The sequence below is a fragment of the Falco punctatus genome (genome assembly GCF_963210335.1).
Source record: "Falco punctatus genome assembly, chromosome: 5".
In the NCBI taxonomy this organism is placed as follows: domain Eukaryota; kingdom Metazoa; phylum Chordata; class Aves; order Falconiformes; family Falconidae; genus Falco; species Falco punctatus.
Genome location: NC_137584.1, coordinates 81,210,752 through 81,224,170, shown reverse-complemented (window position 1 = coordinate 81,224,170; position 13,419 = coordinate 81,210,752). Strand labels below are relative to the sequence as shown.

General features: G+C 45.0%; 1 long non-coding RNA gene across 1 annotated transcript in view; it reads left to right on the top strand.

Annotated features, from left to right (window-relative positions):
- LOC308064419 overlaps window positions 1-13,419 on the top strand; it is a 45,986-nt gene extending 32,567 nt beyond the window's left edge. Inside the window, exon 2 of the long non-coding RNA XR_013928369.1 lies at window positions 1-13,419. This exon is cut by the window's left edge and continues 16,836 nt beyond it. This is a non-coding gene — a long non-coding RNA (uncharacterized lncRNA).

Sequence of the window (13,419 nt, the reverse complement as noted above, 5' to 3'; positions counted from 1 at the left end):
ACTGGACTCAATGACAATTCCCTTGATATGTTGTAATTCAAAGTAGTAAAATGATTATTTCGGTGCTACCTGATCATTCACCGTTATTCTCTAGCCTCGGTTATGTAATTTTATTTGTAGCACATTGTATTTCACAGTTCTGCCTTTTCCACAGCCTACCTTTGAACCTTGCGTCAAAGCCCAGCTAAATGCCACAAATGAGATGAGTTTGGGACTTTTTCAGTCCCTGGGATGACACAGGGCAAATGTAGGTGCCAGGAGAAGTAGGTCAGCAGTTGGCCTTTTTATCTCCTTTTCACTCAGTGCGATAACAGCACCAGGGGACAGGGGACTGTCAGAGGTGCAGTCTTTCGAACAAGCTATAAGCACCTAGCCATTTGTAGAGCTCTTCCAGCTCCCACATCAATCTTGCCAGCAGTAATGAAAGGTTGCTGCCTTGGGTATCCTGGGTGAGTTCCAGTTACATTATTACAGTTTACACGTCTCTGTTTCCTTATAGCTTATTTGTGTGAAGTACTGATCACCAACCTTTTGTGTAGACATGCCTCCAGTTTAGAGGCATCTGTCTACCACTTCAGAGCAGATTGTGGTTTAGTGATGGCTGAGTGAGCTGTACCTGTGCACACATCGCACACAAACACACGTCGCTCCTCATCTACAGTCTAACTGAACACAAACAAGGAAAGAAATACCTACTTCAGTGTTTGCCTCAGATCTCATATCCTGGGCTGGCCCTTTGCTGCTTTACTTCAAAGCTGGAAGAAGTTTTTTGGCATGAGCCATTGCTTCCCGTTCTGCTGGGTGTTCATAACGCTGCCAGGCACAGCCCAGATCCACTGCTCTGGGACACATCTCCTCCTCCCTTTCTCTCCACACTTCCTCATGGGTTGCAGGACAGACATTTCTGTCAGGCAATTCATGACTGTGTACAGTTGTATTGGATTTGCCCAGTGGTTTGGGAACATTGTCTTATTTGGATGAAAGACACCATATAGCACCAACGCCCCCATCACTTGTTAGCTGTAATGTATCCAGAGACTCCTTGAAGGCCAATTACATTGTGCCTATTGTTTCAGGAACTTGGAAAAAATTATGCAAATTATCTCAAATAAAAATAGAATTTATTGTGGCTGTGTAAATGCTCGTCATGCATCTGAGTCCTGCAGATACTGTCAAGAAGAAAGTTGATGCCAGAAATCTTCATAAAACCATCTTGAAACTCGCTTCATTTTCTTACTGGCAAGCTCAATCCCACACTTAGTCCAATTAGTGTAAGACCAGCACATTTAAAAACAATGTCTGACTTCAAATAAGTCAGTACTCGGCGTTTACCTCAGATTTCTACTGACTTCATGGTGTATACAACCCAGGGATGCTACAGGTGCTGGTTTTCCCCATTGGATAAACGATATGACAAGGCTCACCGAGAGCTGCTGAATCTGCTGCTCTACATGATGACACAAAGCAAAGGACAACCCAATTTAGCAGATTAAGATGTGTTTGCAGTTTGTTTGTACCATAGGAGTACCACAAGCTTCCCACACTGGCTTGTCTACCATCCTGAGCTGTGACACAACGAAATCTGGTACATATAAAACCCCAAACAAGCTCCAGTGTCTGTGAAGCCCTGAAAAGTACAGGCCCATTCAGAGGGAACACAGACAATGTTTTGAATAGGTGATGCCACTTTTAGCAAAGGTCTAAAAGAAGAGGGAGAAGGGACTTTAGCTAAAGTCATCTCCTTCCAGCATAGCTGCACCATGAAATAAGGCAAAGAGAATGGCCAGGACTGGGTGTCATCACAGTGAGTGTTTGTGCCAGGTGTCTATGAGCATGCAGCAAAAAGACTGGCCCCATGGCAGTGGCAGGGTCCTGAAGAATCACTGCTGCTGCTGCTTCTGTGGAGGAGAAGGTGGGAAATGGGGAGAGGAATTGCCACCGCTGAAAAGAGAAGGGTTACTCAGTTACCTTTGCAAGCCCCCAAAATTCTTGTGATGAAAGTCATTCAGCCTCTCCTTCCTAGAAGGGCACAAGGAGTCCATATTCTGCCTCTGGGAAGAAGTCTGAACCACCTCTGGCCCAGGGTGAAGACCAAATGGAAACCCTCCATCTAAACTAGCTGTTGACCGAGCTGAAGTCAGTGAAGGCATGTGGCAACATTCAACCTGCACACTTCACTATCACCATTATTTAATTAGGAGCTGAGCATCTGCAGGTTTCTCACTTATAAAGTAAGAAGGAATAGTTATTTTTTCCACAACTGTCTTGTTACTTGAGTCACATCTGGTCTAAATCTAGTAGGAAGGCAAAACTGGAACTGTCAGCACTGCTAAAGGATATTTTTCTTCTGATTAATGATGGCAAATGTAACTCTGATGAGATCCCTGCCTTTTGTCTCACAATAAAACCCAGAGTCCTATATATCGTGTACGACTTCCCTGAAGTGCTGCCCACTTGTGCCACTTTAATGAGGAATGCATTAGAGAAGTTCTCCTTCGGCAACCAACCACTTGCCAAAATCCTTAACTCAAATGGATGGGAGAGAAGGGACAAAGTGGAGTAGGAAAGTCACAGAGCCAGCTGTGATGGAGGTGGGAGGGAGTAGCATCTCTAGGTGATTTGAACCCCTCTAGTTCAGGTTACTGTTGGTTTCCCTTCTGCCTGCTCTACCTGTGCCACCACTCTGGGAAGCCAAGCTGGCTTCTGGTGCCGCTGCCAAGAAGAGAAGTTATGAGTGTACTAGCCCGTGGCTATGGCTGGAGCAGCCCTATTAAGAGGGACAGTCATTGTCCTCATCCTGCCTATTTGCCCAGTGGCAGGAGGAGTAATAAAACTGTTTTATAGATCCCTGCGTGCCTGGGGAGCCTTTGGCCAGTGCTGACTCTGCTCCCTCCCTGTGTTCCCTGTTTCTCCCATGCCTTGGAGCTGCTTCTAGACTCACTGGAGAACATTGCTGGAGCAAGTTCTGCTGACCATGGGCTATAGTTAAGCACTTTTCCCTCTGGCTAAAAGAGAGGCAGGTCATTAGCATACTCCTTCAGATGGCTGGGATTCCTGGCCTGCTTTCCAAAAGGTCCTTCTTCGCTGGTGAACCCTGAGAAAGCAGATCCTGGATGGGCTATCACAGCTTCTGTGATCCTGAGCTGCCTTCCCTTCCTGAAAGGGCTGTGTTGGGAAGCAGGGCACCCGTACCACGATCCTTGCTCTATAGGTCACCGAACTTTGGCTGAGGAACATGCCATCATGTGTCACTTACCTCTGGGTAAGTTTAACTGTTAGACAAAACTTAAGGGAAAAGTATTTGCAATAATGCAACAGAATACAAGCAGATAAAGTAATAAACCCCCCACTGTTAAGACTATACTCACTGGTAAAGATCCTTTGTGGATCTCAGCCATTTTGTTTTTCTTTCATCTTATCTGAGGCACCAGAACCTCCCTTTATTGACATAAGAGGGAGTTTATTTGCCAGAGAGGGCTGTCAGGGCTACTGTCTCCCTGACTCCCCATTCACCCAGGGGAGGGAAGGGTAGAGGACAAAAGCTAAGACTGTATTTCTATGCCATCCAAAGCTCAAACACCCCAGTTTTCACATAGCTTACTTGAGAAAACTTTGTTCTTGACACCTGTGATTAGTTTCTGGACTCCACATGGCATCACAGAAAGAGCTGCCTTATTTCTGTTTTCCCTCCTCCTCAAGACCCCTTGATCAACATTTTTAATCTACACCCTAGCTCTGGAATACTTGTCTTTGTCACTGTCTTCTGCAGACAAACAAACCACTACACCTGTAAAATAATGCCCAGTCTTCCCGATAGATTTGTAACCCCTTGGTGACTACCTTGTAAAACTGAAATGCTATACTACAGGTGATGATGAGCAATACCAAACACTGCTCTTTACATTTTACAGAGACACTTGACAGACACTGTCACAGACACCATGTGAAAAGCCATCTCAACTTACGCCACATGTAGGAAGGTAGCAGCCATCTCATTGTCTGCAAACAAATTTTTAAACAAGATGTTACATCTGACATTGTATTTAGGCAAGAACTGATTTTTATGTAAATAAAAGCTACTAACAAGATGGCAGAAATTAAGATCTATTCATACTTTCTCAAAAGCAAGATGTGCAGTCACTGCAGTCCTTCATTCCATGGTCTGACACCTTCTCTCCTTCTCTTGAATAATCTAATAATAACTGAAGTTTTCACTCCAAAAAGCCCTCTGCATTAATCATTTGGTCTGTCGAGATCTCAGCTCAATTAAAGTCAGCCTGCATCTCTGCAACCAGGAAATTACATTAAAAGTTACTCCAAAGTGATGTTAGAAGGCAAGAGTTGAACGGAAAAGGGGTAGCTGGGCTTCACCGTTCCTCTCCAGGACACTGCTGAGCTGGTATGCAGTACTGTTTCCAAGGGGGAAAAAAAATTTTAATGCAATCAATTTACTTCACGTTTTGCCTTGTCTCAAAAATTATTGAGTCATTAATCTTAGCAATGTCATGGTGTTGTCATTCACTGAATTCAATTAAATAGCAGCTCACCATTAGAAATCTGTGTATTCTTCACATGCAGTAATACCCTTCTTGACCATAATGAGTGGAGCCCCCCTTGTAGAATTAGGGGCAATTTAAAGGAAAGGAACTAATGAAGATGAATAGGGTAAACTGCTTCCGTATGCTGCATCTTGTACACCCCTAACCCTGACAGTACTGGGACAAATTCTTCTTATATAGGCGTAGGCATGAAATGGAAATGCAAGTTCACAAGCTTCATTTCAGTGCTCCTGGCTCTTGTGCCCTTCCATTCTCTAATTTCTGTTTTCACTGAGCTAAGGAAGAGTTTCTGGACCAAGAGGCCAGGGGCTGTCATGCACCAGGGCACCCAGCTGCCTTCCTCAGAAAACTGCTGTAAAGTGGCTCTGCGTCCTTGTGCTGCAGCAGCCACTGCTGAAACAGCACAGTGTTGCAGTGCAGAAAAGTGTTCACCAAAGGAGCCAAGTGCTGATGGTCTAAAGGAAAACTAGCAAATCTGAAGAGAAATTGGAAAAAACAACTTATGTCAAGAGGTTAATTGAGCTGAAGCTAATTTACACTGCATGAGCAAGCAAAAGTTTCTGTGACGCCAGACGAGAGTGGAATTAACATGAGAATTTCAATAAAACAGCAGTACATTAGATCAATAGATCATCGGGGGGGGGGGGGGGGGGAAGTCTGATCATGTCTAAGGGAATGCCAGAACAAAAAGGTCACATAGGAGACTTGGTTTTGTCCAGCAGGTTGAAATTATGTCACTGGGAATGCTACAAAAGATGGCACCCGGACTGATGAAGAAGGGAAACCATTGCTGCTGACGTCTAGGGAATGCTCGGGGGCAATCTTGGGGTTACCATGCTTTGCTTTGCACATGAGCACGGTGCCAGGAATCCCAGGTTACCATTGACTGGTCTTAGGTGACCTTATGACACGGACTGCAGGTTATTGGCAGTAACAAATGTTAGTTTGATTCCCTAAGGAAGTATAGCTGGAAGACAACAGGGCTGCACCTATGGTAATTAGTCTTGCCTGTCAGCAGAACTGATCAGCTATAGCAATAGTGATAGCATAATGATTTGATGATAGGGCTTCTGGTTTTGGAGCTAGCGTGGGCGGGTGTCTGTGCTCTACCTGCCATTATGTAGACTCGTGCCATCTCAGGCACCAAGCTTGACCTTAACTCCAGTCCGTATGCTTGGAAGTGCTATATACAAAATGTGTGCTGGATACCATATGGTATCCACCTTCTGACTTGCTTCCCAAAATCACTGATATGAAATAGGGTCACCACATGTATTGGCTGTACCTCTGCAGTGTCGTGGGGCTATGCGGAATCAGTGGTAGGCAGCGTAGAGGCACGTGGAAAAAGAGGGTTCTGGCATTGACTCTGAAGATCTTCCCTCAAAAGACACAGAAGTGGAGGAAGGGACAGAGCACACAGGTACGCACATGGAGCACACCATGACCATCTAAACATGGGACACAGTCAATTACTACAAGGTGATTCAACTCAATGTATGACGTTAATGCACTTAAATTACAGAGTGTAGAGTATATTAAATTCTCAGGTGAGTAGACTCATTCAGATGTGTATTGTATTTTCACTGCAACATAATCCTCTTTAGAGGATGACTTTATTCCTAGAAGCAGGCATCTGCACAGGAGTTTAATACACATTAACTTGTGCTTATTGACTTTGTACCATTAAATGACTTGCTTTCACTGTCCTGAATGCACCTGTGACAGACGAAAGTTTGCAGCACTGCAGCTCTAATCTTCACAAATATTTAAAAAGCCACCTGCCTTTGGTGTTACCTACCAAAAAGATGAGGGCAAGTTAGTGCTCACCCTGTGCTCCTGTAAACAAAAGGCAAGACTTCAGAGTTGCAAAGGCAGTGATGGTGTTGCCACTGATACTGCTGCAGTCCTGTGTTGGGAAAGGAGCACCAAGACCTGAGGAGCTTTGCTCTATCCTTATCAGGTGTAACCATCGGCGGGGTACCTGAGAAGCAATGTATGCATCTTCATCTCTGGTCATTTCCTGACCTCCTAGGCCAGACGGTTTCATTCAGAAGGCACATTAGGTTCTGGTCTAGCCCTGTATCGGTTAGTGCATGCTTTGCATATTCAAAGTGTTTTAAAAGGCTTTGCAATGACTCAGGGTGCTGATTGTTGTTCATACATTAAACAGTTGTAGTGGCTTAACTCCTCACAGATCCCCATCATTTGATTAATGACCCTTTTCTTGGGCATAACTCCTTTATCAGAAGAGAATAGTTGCCTGCCTTTACAGTATTTCAGTTCACAGCATCTTTCTTAGCACAAGCCAGCCTTCAGTAGGAGCATCACCAAATTTTGAACTTCAGAAGGCAGGCAGGTGTCTTAGCAACAGCTTGCAGCAGAGCCCACTGAAGTCTCGACTCGCTCAGGACTATCCACCTGGACACCTTGGTCAGAGTCCTGCAGCCCTGGTGCAGCAAATGATCAGTGGCTGATCCTGACCAGGAAACCAGTCTTGCAAGGAGCTCTGTACTCTGAAGTCTTTGCTTTATTAAGAGGAGGAGTGCTTGCCTGGTGAGGCACAAGTAAGTTTTAAGACCATGTGAAGCTAATGTTGCTTAACTTCTGCCTCACAAAATTGTTAAGGTGAAATTAGGAAAGTCGGTGAAAATGCTCACAGGCTGCTCCCTCAATATATATGCTCTTGTATCACCTTCCTTCCTTTTTTCCACACAGTTGTGGTGATTTCATTACCTTGCTCCGTTCTTCTTGGTGGCTCTTTATGGGCAGTCTTTCAAAACCGGCAACTCTTGCAAAGCCTTCTGCTTATGGCTTGGGCTTTTTTTGCTATGGGGTGATTCGTGGTTTGACGGAGGGTTTTTTCTATTTTAATAAGAGGAAAAAGTATTTACAGAGAGAATAGCAGGGGGAAAATCATGCAAACATCGGGAAACAATTCTGAGGCAAGAGCAGAAAGAGAAAAAAGAAACACAACATAGGTAAAGTACAGTGCAGTCAACTCGCAGTACAAACTGAGGGGAGATGAAAGGGGCAGGAGATCACAGTTTTCTGAGGGACAAATGCGGTCTTTATTCACATAGACAAGTTTATTTGTAGCTCATAATTTTAAGCAGATTTTTCAAGTAATTTGAAATAGTAAGTCCTGTATATTATTGGTTTTATCACCTTACACATTTTTTCTGCTTTCTGCTTTATTTTTATCATTGATAAAATATCTCTGACTAGCAGAATAACTAGAAGGAAAAACGCAACAAATGGCCACATCTTAAAAAGAACATGTGTTTTACTCTAGGTACTTCCACCTTCCCTTGCACTTCTGATAGGTTCTCAGTTTGCAAAACTCTTTTACTATTTTCTGAAAATTGGGACAACTTCTACTGTTCTTGCAGTAGCCTTTGAGTTCTCACAGTGCACAGCAGGAAACAGCTTGTACTTCTGTACATGTAACCACCTTAGCTTGTGACTTTTGTAAGGTGCTAACAGCAGCTAGGAGCTGCCTCTGTCCTGCCCTGGGCCCACTGCAATACCTCGGATGCTGAAGCCAGCGGTCTGTGCTAAGCCAAGGGTGTCATCCCACCCCCGTATGCCATGGACCAGCTCATCCCACATTGCCTTTATCATAAGAAGTGGCTGGTGTGATGGCTGCTGTCCCCGTTCCCATCCCGGACCCCATCTGAGGCAAGGAGCTGGGGGATGGAGTGGGCAAGCTGGGCTGGAGGGGAAGAGGAAGGGAGAGCTGGCACCAAGCAAAGATGGGGCTGACAAAGGGAACTGGAGCAGAGCTAGGGAGGGGAGCGATGGCCCTGCAGATGATGCAGGGACACTGGGGAAGGGCTGAGGCTTGCCAGGACCTGGGGAAAGGGGATGCTGGGACTGAAGAAAGAAGGCAGCTTGGGCAAAGGCACCGACACAAAGAGAAACCTGGGGAGCAGAAATTGAGATGAGATGGGATGGCATGGCATGGCATCGCATGGCATGGCATGGAACGGGATGGGATGGGATGGGATGGGGTGGAATGGGATGGGATGGGATGGGATGGGATGGGATGGGATGGGATGGGATGGGATGGGATGGGGTGGAATGGGATGGGATGGAGTGGGATGGGATGGGATGGGATGGGATGGGATGGGATGGGATGGGATGGGATGGAGGGAAAGTGAATTTGATGAGGAGGGGAACACTGGGGACGAGAAAAAACTCACCTGTTGTAGAAATCAGCAGGTACAGGGTGAATTAGGCATTGAAGAACAGGAAATCAAGCTTAGCTCAATGTTGCAGCAACTGATCACTGCTCTGAAAAATCCAATTATGTCCTTAAAATCATCAGAGATCCTGTGTCATGCTTGACACATGACTTAAACCAAATTTGGCACCAGTGATCACTGATACTGTGTTTTTCTATTTTTCTGGTGCCTGACTTGAGATGCTGGAGCTCTCCCAGCTGCAAAGGCTGACAATGGACAATGTTAGTGAGTGTGTTTCATGCTCTAAATTGCCAAATATGCCCAAATCATCACACCCTCATCACTTCGAATGAAGTGCTGAAATCAGTGCTACCTTTTGCCCTCATCCTTTCTATGCCTCAGCTGTGAAATGGGGATCAGGCAGCCTCCACCCCTCACAGTGCTGCTGTGGTGCAGTCACCCACAAATACAGCAGGTCCCGAGGTGTGAATCAGCCCACAGGAAGGTGGGTGGCCCGTGGGATGCACCACAAGGCCAGGAGCCCAGCTGCAGATCTGGAAGCGGTACAGCAGAGGATGCCTCACTGTCTCAGGTACAGCGCAAAGGAAGAGGGGTGGTATGGGGCTCGCCAGGAAGGCTGTACCAGGAAAAACAGCTTGGGAGTTTTGGACCAATATTTGAGATAGGTTCAAAGACTGTAGGGCTCAACTGGCAGACAGCCAGCTGAGGAAAAACCCAGCTTTCTCAGAAGGGACTGTATAGTGTGCAGAAATGTAGGTTTCATTTGCAGAAGGCTGCATTTGAAACAGAAAATATTGAATATCTGCCCATCAAGGGAACACAATCCACCGGGTGCAGGGACTGCAATAGGCTCCACAATAAGAAAAGAGATGTGGGCAAGGCGATTTCAGACATGATGCATTCCTAATTGCAGTATTTTTGAGCATGTAATTTGGCAACCTTAATAATGCTTTTCAGCAATGCTTTTCAGCACCTGACTAGGACAAAAGCAGAATATATTCAGCCTCACTCAACAGAACTCTTGAAAACAGTGAGACTTTAAACATGCCTGTGTTGAGCGCAATTAGGCTTCTATCACCTTTGGGATGGGATGAGGTTAAAAGCACCAGTATTGCTGAATTCTATGTTAAATGTTCTAGCTGCCTAAAGAAATTCTTCTTAATGATACTGTAACAGGCTTTAAGCTGTAAAGAGTCCTGATGGAAAATGGAGTCCAAAGCTGGCATCTTTGGGAACAAAGCAAAATACAGTCTGAAGCATCATCTTATGGGATAGCAAAAGTTTCTCTCCAGAACCTTTTCCCCTGTGACCTTTGGCATTTGGCATTAAACATGAATTTTCTTCAGATAGTTACTTCTGTCTCACAGTAGGCAGAAAGAAAGGGACCGTTAGGTAGGAAACCTCTGCTATGCAAGATAAAAAATTCTAATTGGAACACTGTAAATCAGGATACTTTCAGAAAAAAAGTAATTGAATGACAGAATTTGCAATCTTCTCCAGCCATTTTTTCTCTGTACAGCGCAGGATGGCCAGCCAACTAATCTTTGTGGTGTCTGTATACACGGTTCCTATTAAGTGCAAAAAAAGGAAAAGCGAGGACCCAGCCAATGTGGCAGCAGTATGAATGTCTTTCAAAACACTCCTTATAGGCAAAGTCAACAAAACCTGAAAACCCATAATAAAAAATGTCAAGTCAGGGGGAAAAATTGCCCTGTGTGCTCAGGCTGCACACTAAAGTGACAATCCTACAATTAGAAAGAAAACAAAATGAAGCCCAACAGTGAGGTGCAGAAGCTGGGCATCATGACCATGGTATGGTGCAGGCAGGGAGAGAAAACCAGCCTGTCACTGTACATCCCACAGCAGGAATCACGGTGCCACGTCTTTTTTGAGTAGCTTCCCAAGAACCACGGGGCAGCACAGTGAGGCACATATGAGAAGCTTGCAGATTTGCAGGTGAGTGGGGTTATTTCTGAGCACCTCCCTCGAGCACGTAGCTGCTGCAGTTGGGCATTTGCCACTGTGTTCCTTCCCAAGCTCCCATTCCAAGAGCAAGGGTTTCCATTTCAGCCAGTCATCAAATGAGAACGATCCAGTGTAACTCTTTTTTTTTTTTTTAATTTTGAACCATTTATATTTATAGATTGTGAATAACAGGGAAAACCAGGGATGCTACCATGCCAAACAAAGCAGTCTAAACACTCTGCTCGTCCTTTCAGCCTAGAGGAAAATAAATATCATGGCATTTAGTGAAGAAGCAATAATGAAGTACTTCTTTTTTAAGGCAGTGATTGAAAATAACAGGTTCACAAGCAAAATAGGTGGGACCAAACACATTAGACACACAAACCCAGCAGCAGCAATTAAGGTTATGTTCCTGGGAGGAAGAGTGTGACTAATACAGATGGCATGCATTTTTTTTCTAACAATAGCAAATTGTTAAAAGGTCTTTAAGTGGAGTAATACAGCACACAAGCGATCCCATCTCCTACTTGTTGCCTAGCAAACTGGATTAAGTTTAATAGATATGAAAGGTTGCAAGCAGCTACATGATCTTCCTCTACAGTTCTGTAAGCAGATTTTGACTTTGCAGTAACCTGTGTGCTTCAGCAGAGAATAAGCAAAACTCAGCTCCGATTCCAGTTAGACAGAAAGGGAAAAAACCCTGCAAAACCGATGAGGAATGTTTTCCATATTAGCCCCCTTTGTAATGCAGGAACCTAACTGTTACCAAGGGAGATGGCTCCGCTGGCTCCAGGTGACCTCTCACTTTTCCAAAGGTCGCGGACCTGGTGGAGTTGCACAGCCCATGCCTTTCTTTTCAAACCACCTTCAAAGCCCTAAATACAAGCAAAAGCAGTAGCCATATAGCCCTTCTCCCTGCCTTTTTAGCTGGTCCATTTTTAGTAAGAGCAACGCAATGCACGAATAGTGAAGGTCAAAGAAATTAATGTCTTTTTTCAAAAGTCCATAGAAAGCTGCTGGTGGCCCATGTGAGCTCTCATGTCAGGAAGCTCCACTGTCTCAGGAGCTGGGGCACAGGGGAATATTTTGTTTTTGAAAGGCATATTTTTAGTGAGGCTAAGTCAGAGTGTGACTTGCTCTTGAAAAAAAATGAGATGGCGAAATGGAAAGATGTCCCTGTATTAGTTGCTGACACATTTGGTTCCCCTCCTACAGGTGTATGACCACCTAGAGTGGCACCTGCATTGGAACAGTGCCTGCAAGTTGCATCCAGGAGCAGAAGCTGGCCTGCTGGAGACCAGGCCATCATCAGCGTCCCAGCGTCCCACCGCCCCTCAATAAAATGCCAGGGAAGCTCTGTTTTTCCTGAGGTAAATTTTCCTCCTGCAGATTCTTCAGAAAAACTTTAAAGGCACCATGCTACGAAGACCTAGGCTTCCTCCATAAATTACCAGGACAATTTAAATGTCTTTCTTAGAGAAACAAAACCAAGAGTCTGTTTCAGTCTTAAATGCTTCTGACTTACATCATCTGTATTCAGTACACTGGCTCTCAATATATAAGCAGCTATTCCATGGAGTCGTATCAGAGCGAGATTTGACTGTTCCCATTTTTTCTTACCTAATTTCTAATAAAATGTCCTAAAGTCATGGGCCATAGAACTTCTGATTAATGTATACAAAATAGCTTGCCTCAGTGTCATAAAGAAACCAAAATAAATTACTGAACAACTAAATGAACACTTTAGCTCTTAGCTAAATAAGTAAATGAAATTCTTGATTAATACGGGAACTTCAACATCTCATCCCAATGGCCATAACAACGACCAACACCTGCAATGTCATCATGCCTGGTTTCTATAGTGGGCCCCCACTCCGTGACCTGGCTAGGGAAAGTCTCCTGGTCGGAAAAAAAAATAAAATCACAACTGACAAATAAACAAAGGCTTTCTGCCTCCTTAACAGCCCTGGAGAGGAGAAGGGAAGCTGGCGACAGGCTCTCTGCTGTCATGAGTGAGCATAATGTAAATATCTCGACAGGCAGAATCTGAGATTTTGACAGATGAACATAGCTGCAAAGCAAGTAATAACCGAGTGTTAAACCCCCGTAGTGAGGGCGCAGCCCATCTCTGCTGGCATTCTCCTTATCCTCTCTCCCCCACCCCTCCTTTGTAAGATCTTCTTTGTATTTTTTAGCTCTTTCTTCCACCTCATTTCCCCTTTCTTCCTTCTGCACTCCCCCCCCCTCCTCCCGCCGCCTTCTCCCCTCTTGGGATGTGGCAGTTTGGGCCCTGCGATTCTTCATAGTTCATTGGGTTTGCTTCGCAGGGCTTCATTCCTCCACGTCAAACAAAGATTGCGAGGAGGGGAGCAGAGGCTATAGAAAGGAGGTTACATCAGGCACGTTGTAGACAGCGCTGAAATGTGTTTGTAACCTTGCCAGATGGATGGACAGCCTCCGCGCAGCAGGGGCTCTGCAAGGCAGATTCAAAGTCACACAGACCAGAGGGTGGGGAGGGGAGGGCAACGGAGAGGCGGGATGTCAAATTTCCATATATTTCCATGAGCTTACTGTCACTTCTGCCTAGCGTGTCACTAGCAGCATATTACAAGGCTTTCCTGCACTAGTCCTGCCTATTAAAAGCGTACCCTGACCTAGATGCTTCTTTTCTCCTCGCCGCACCCCCCCCC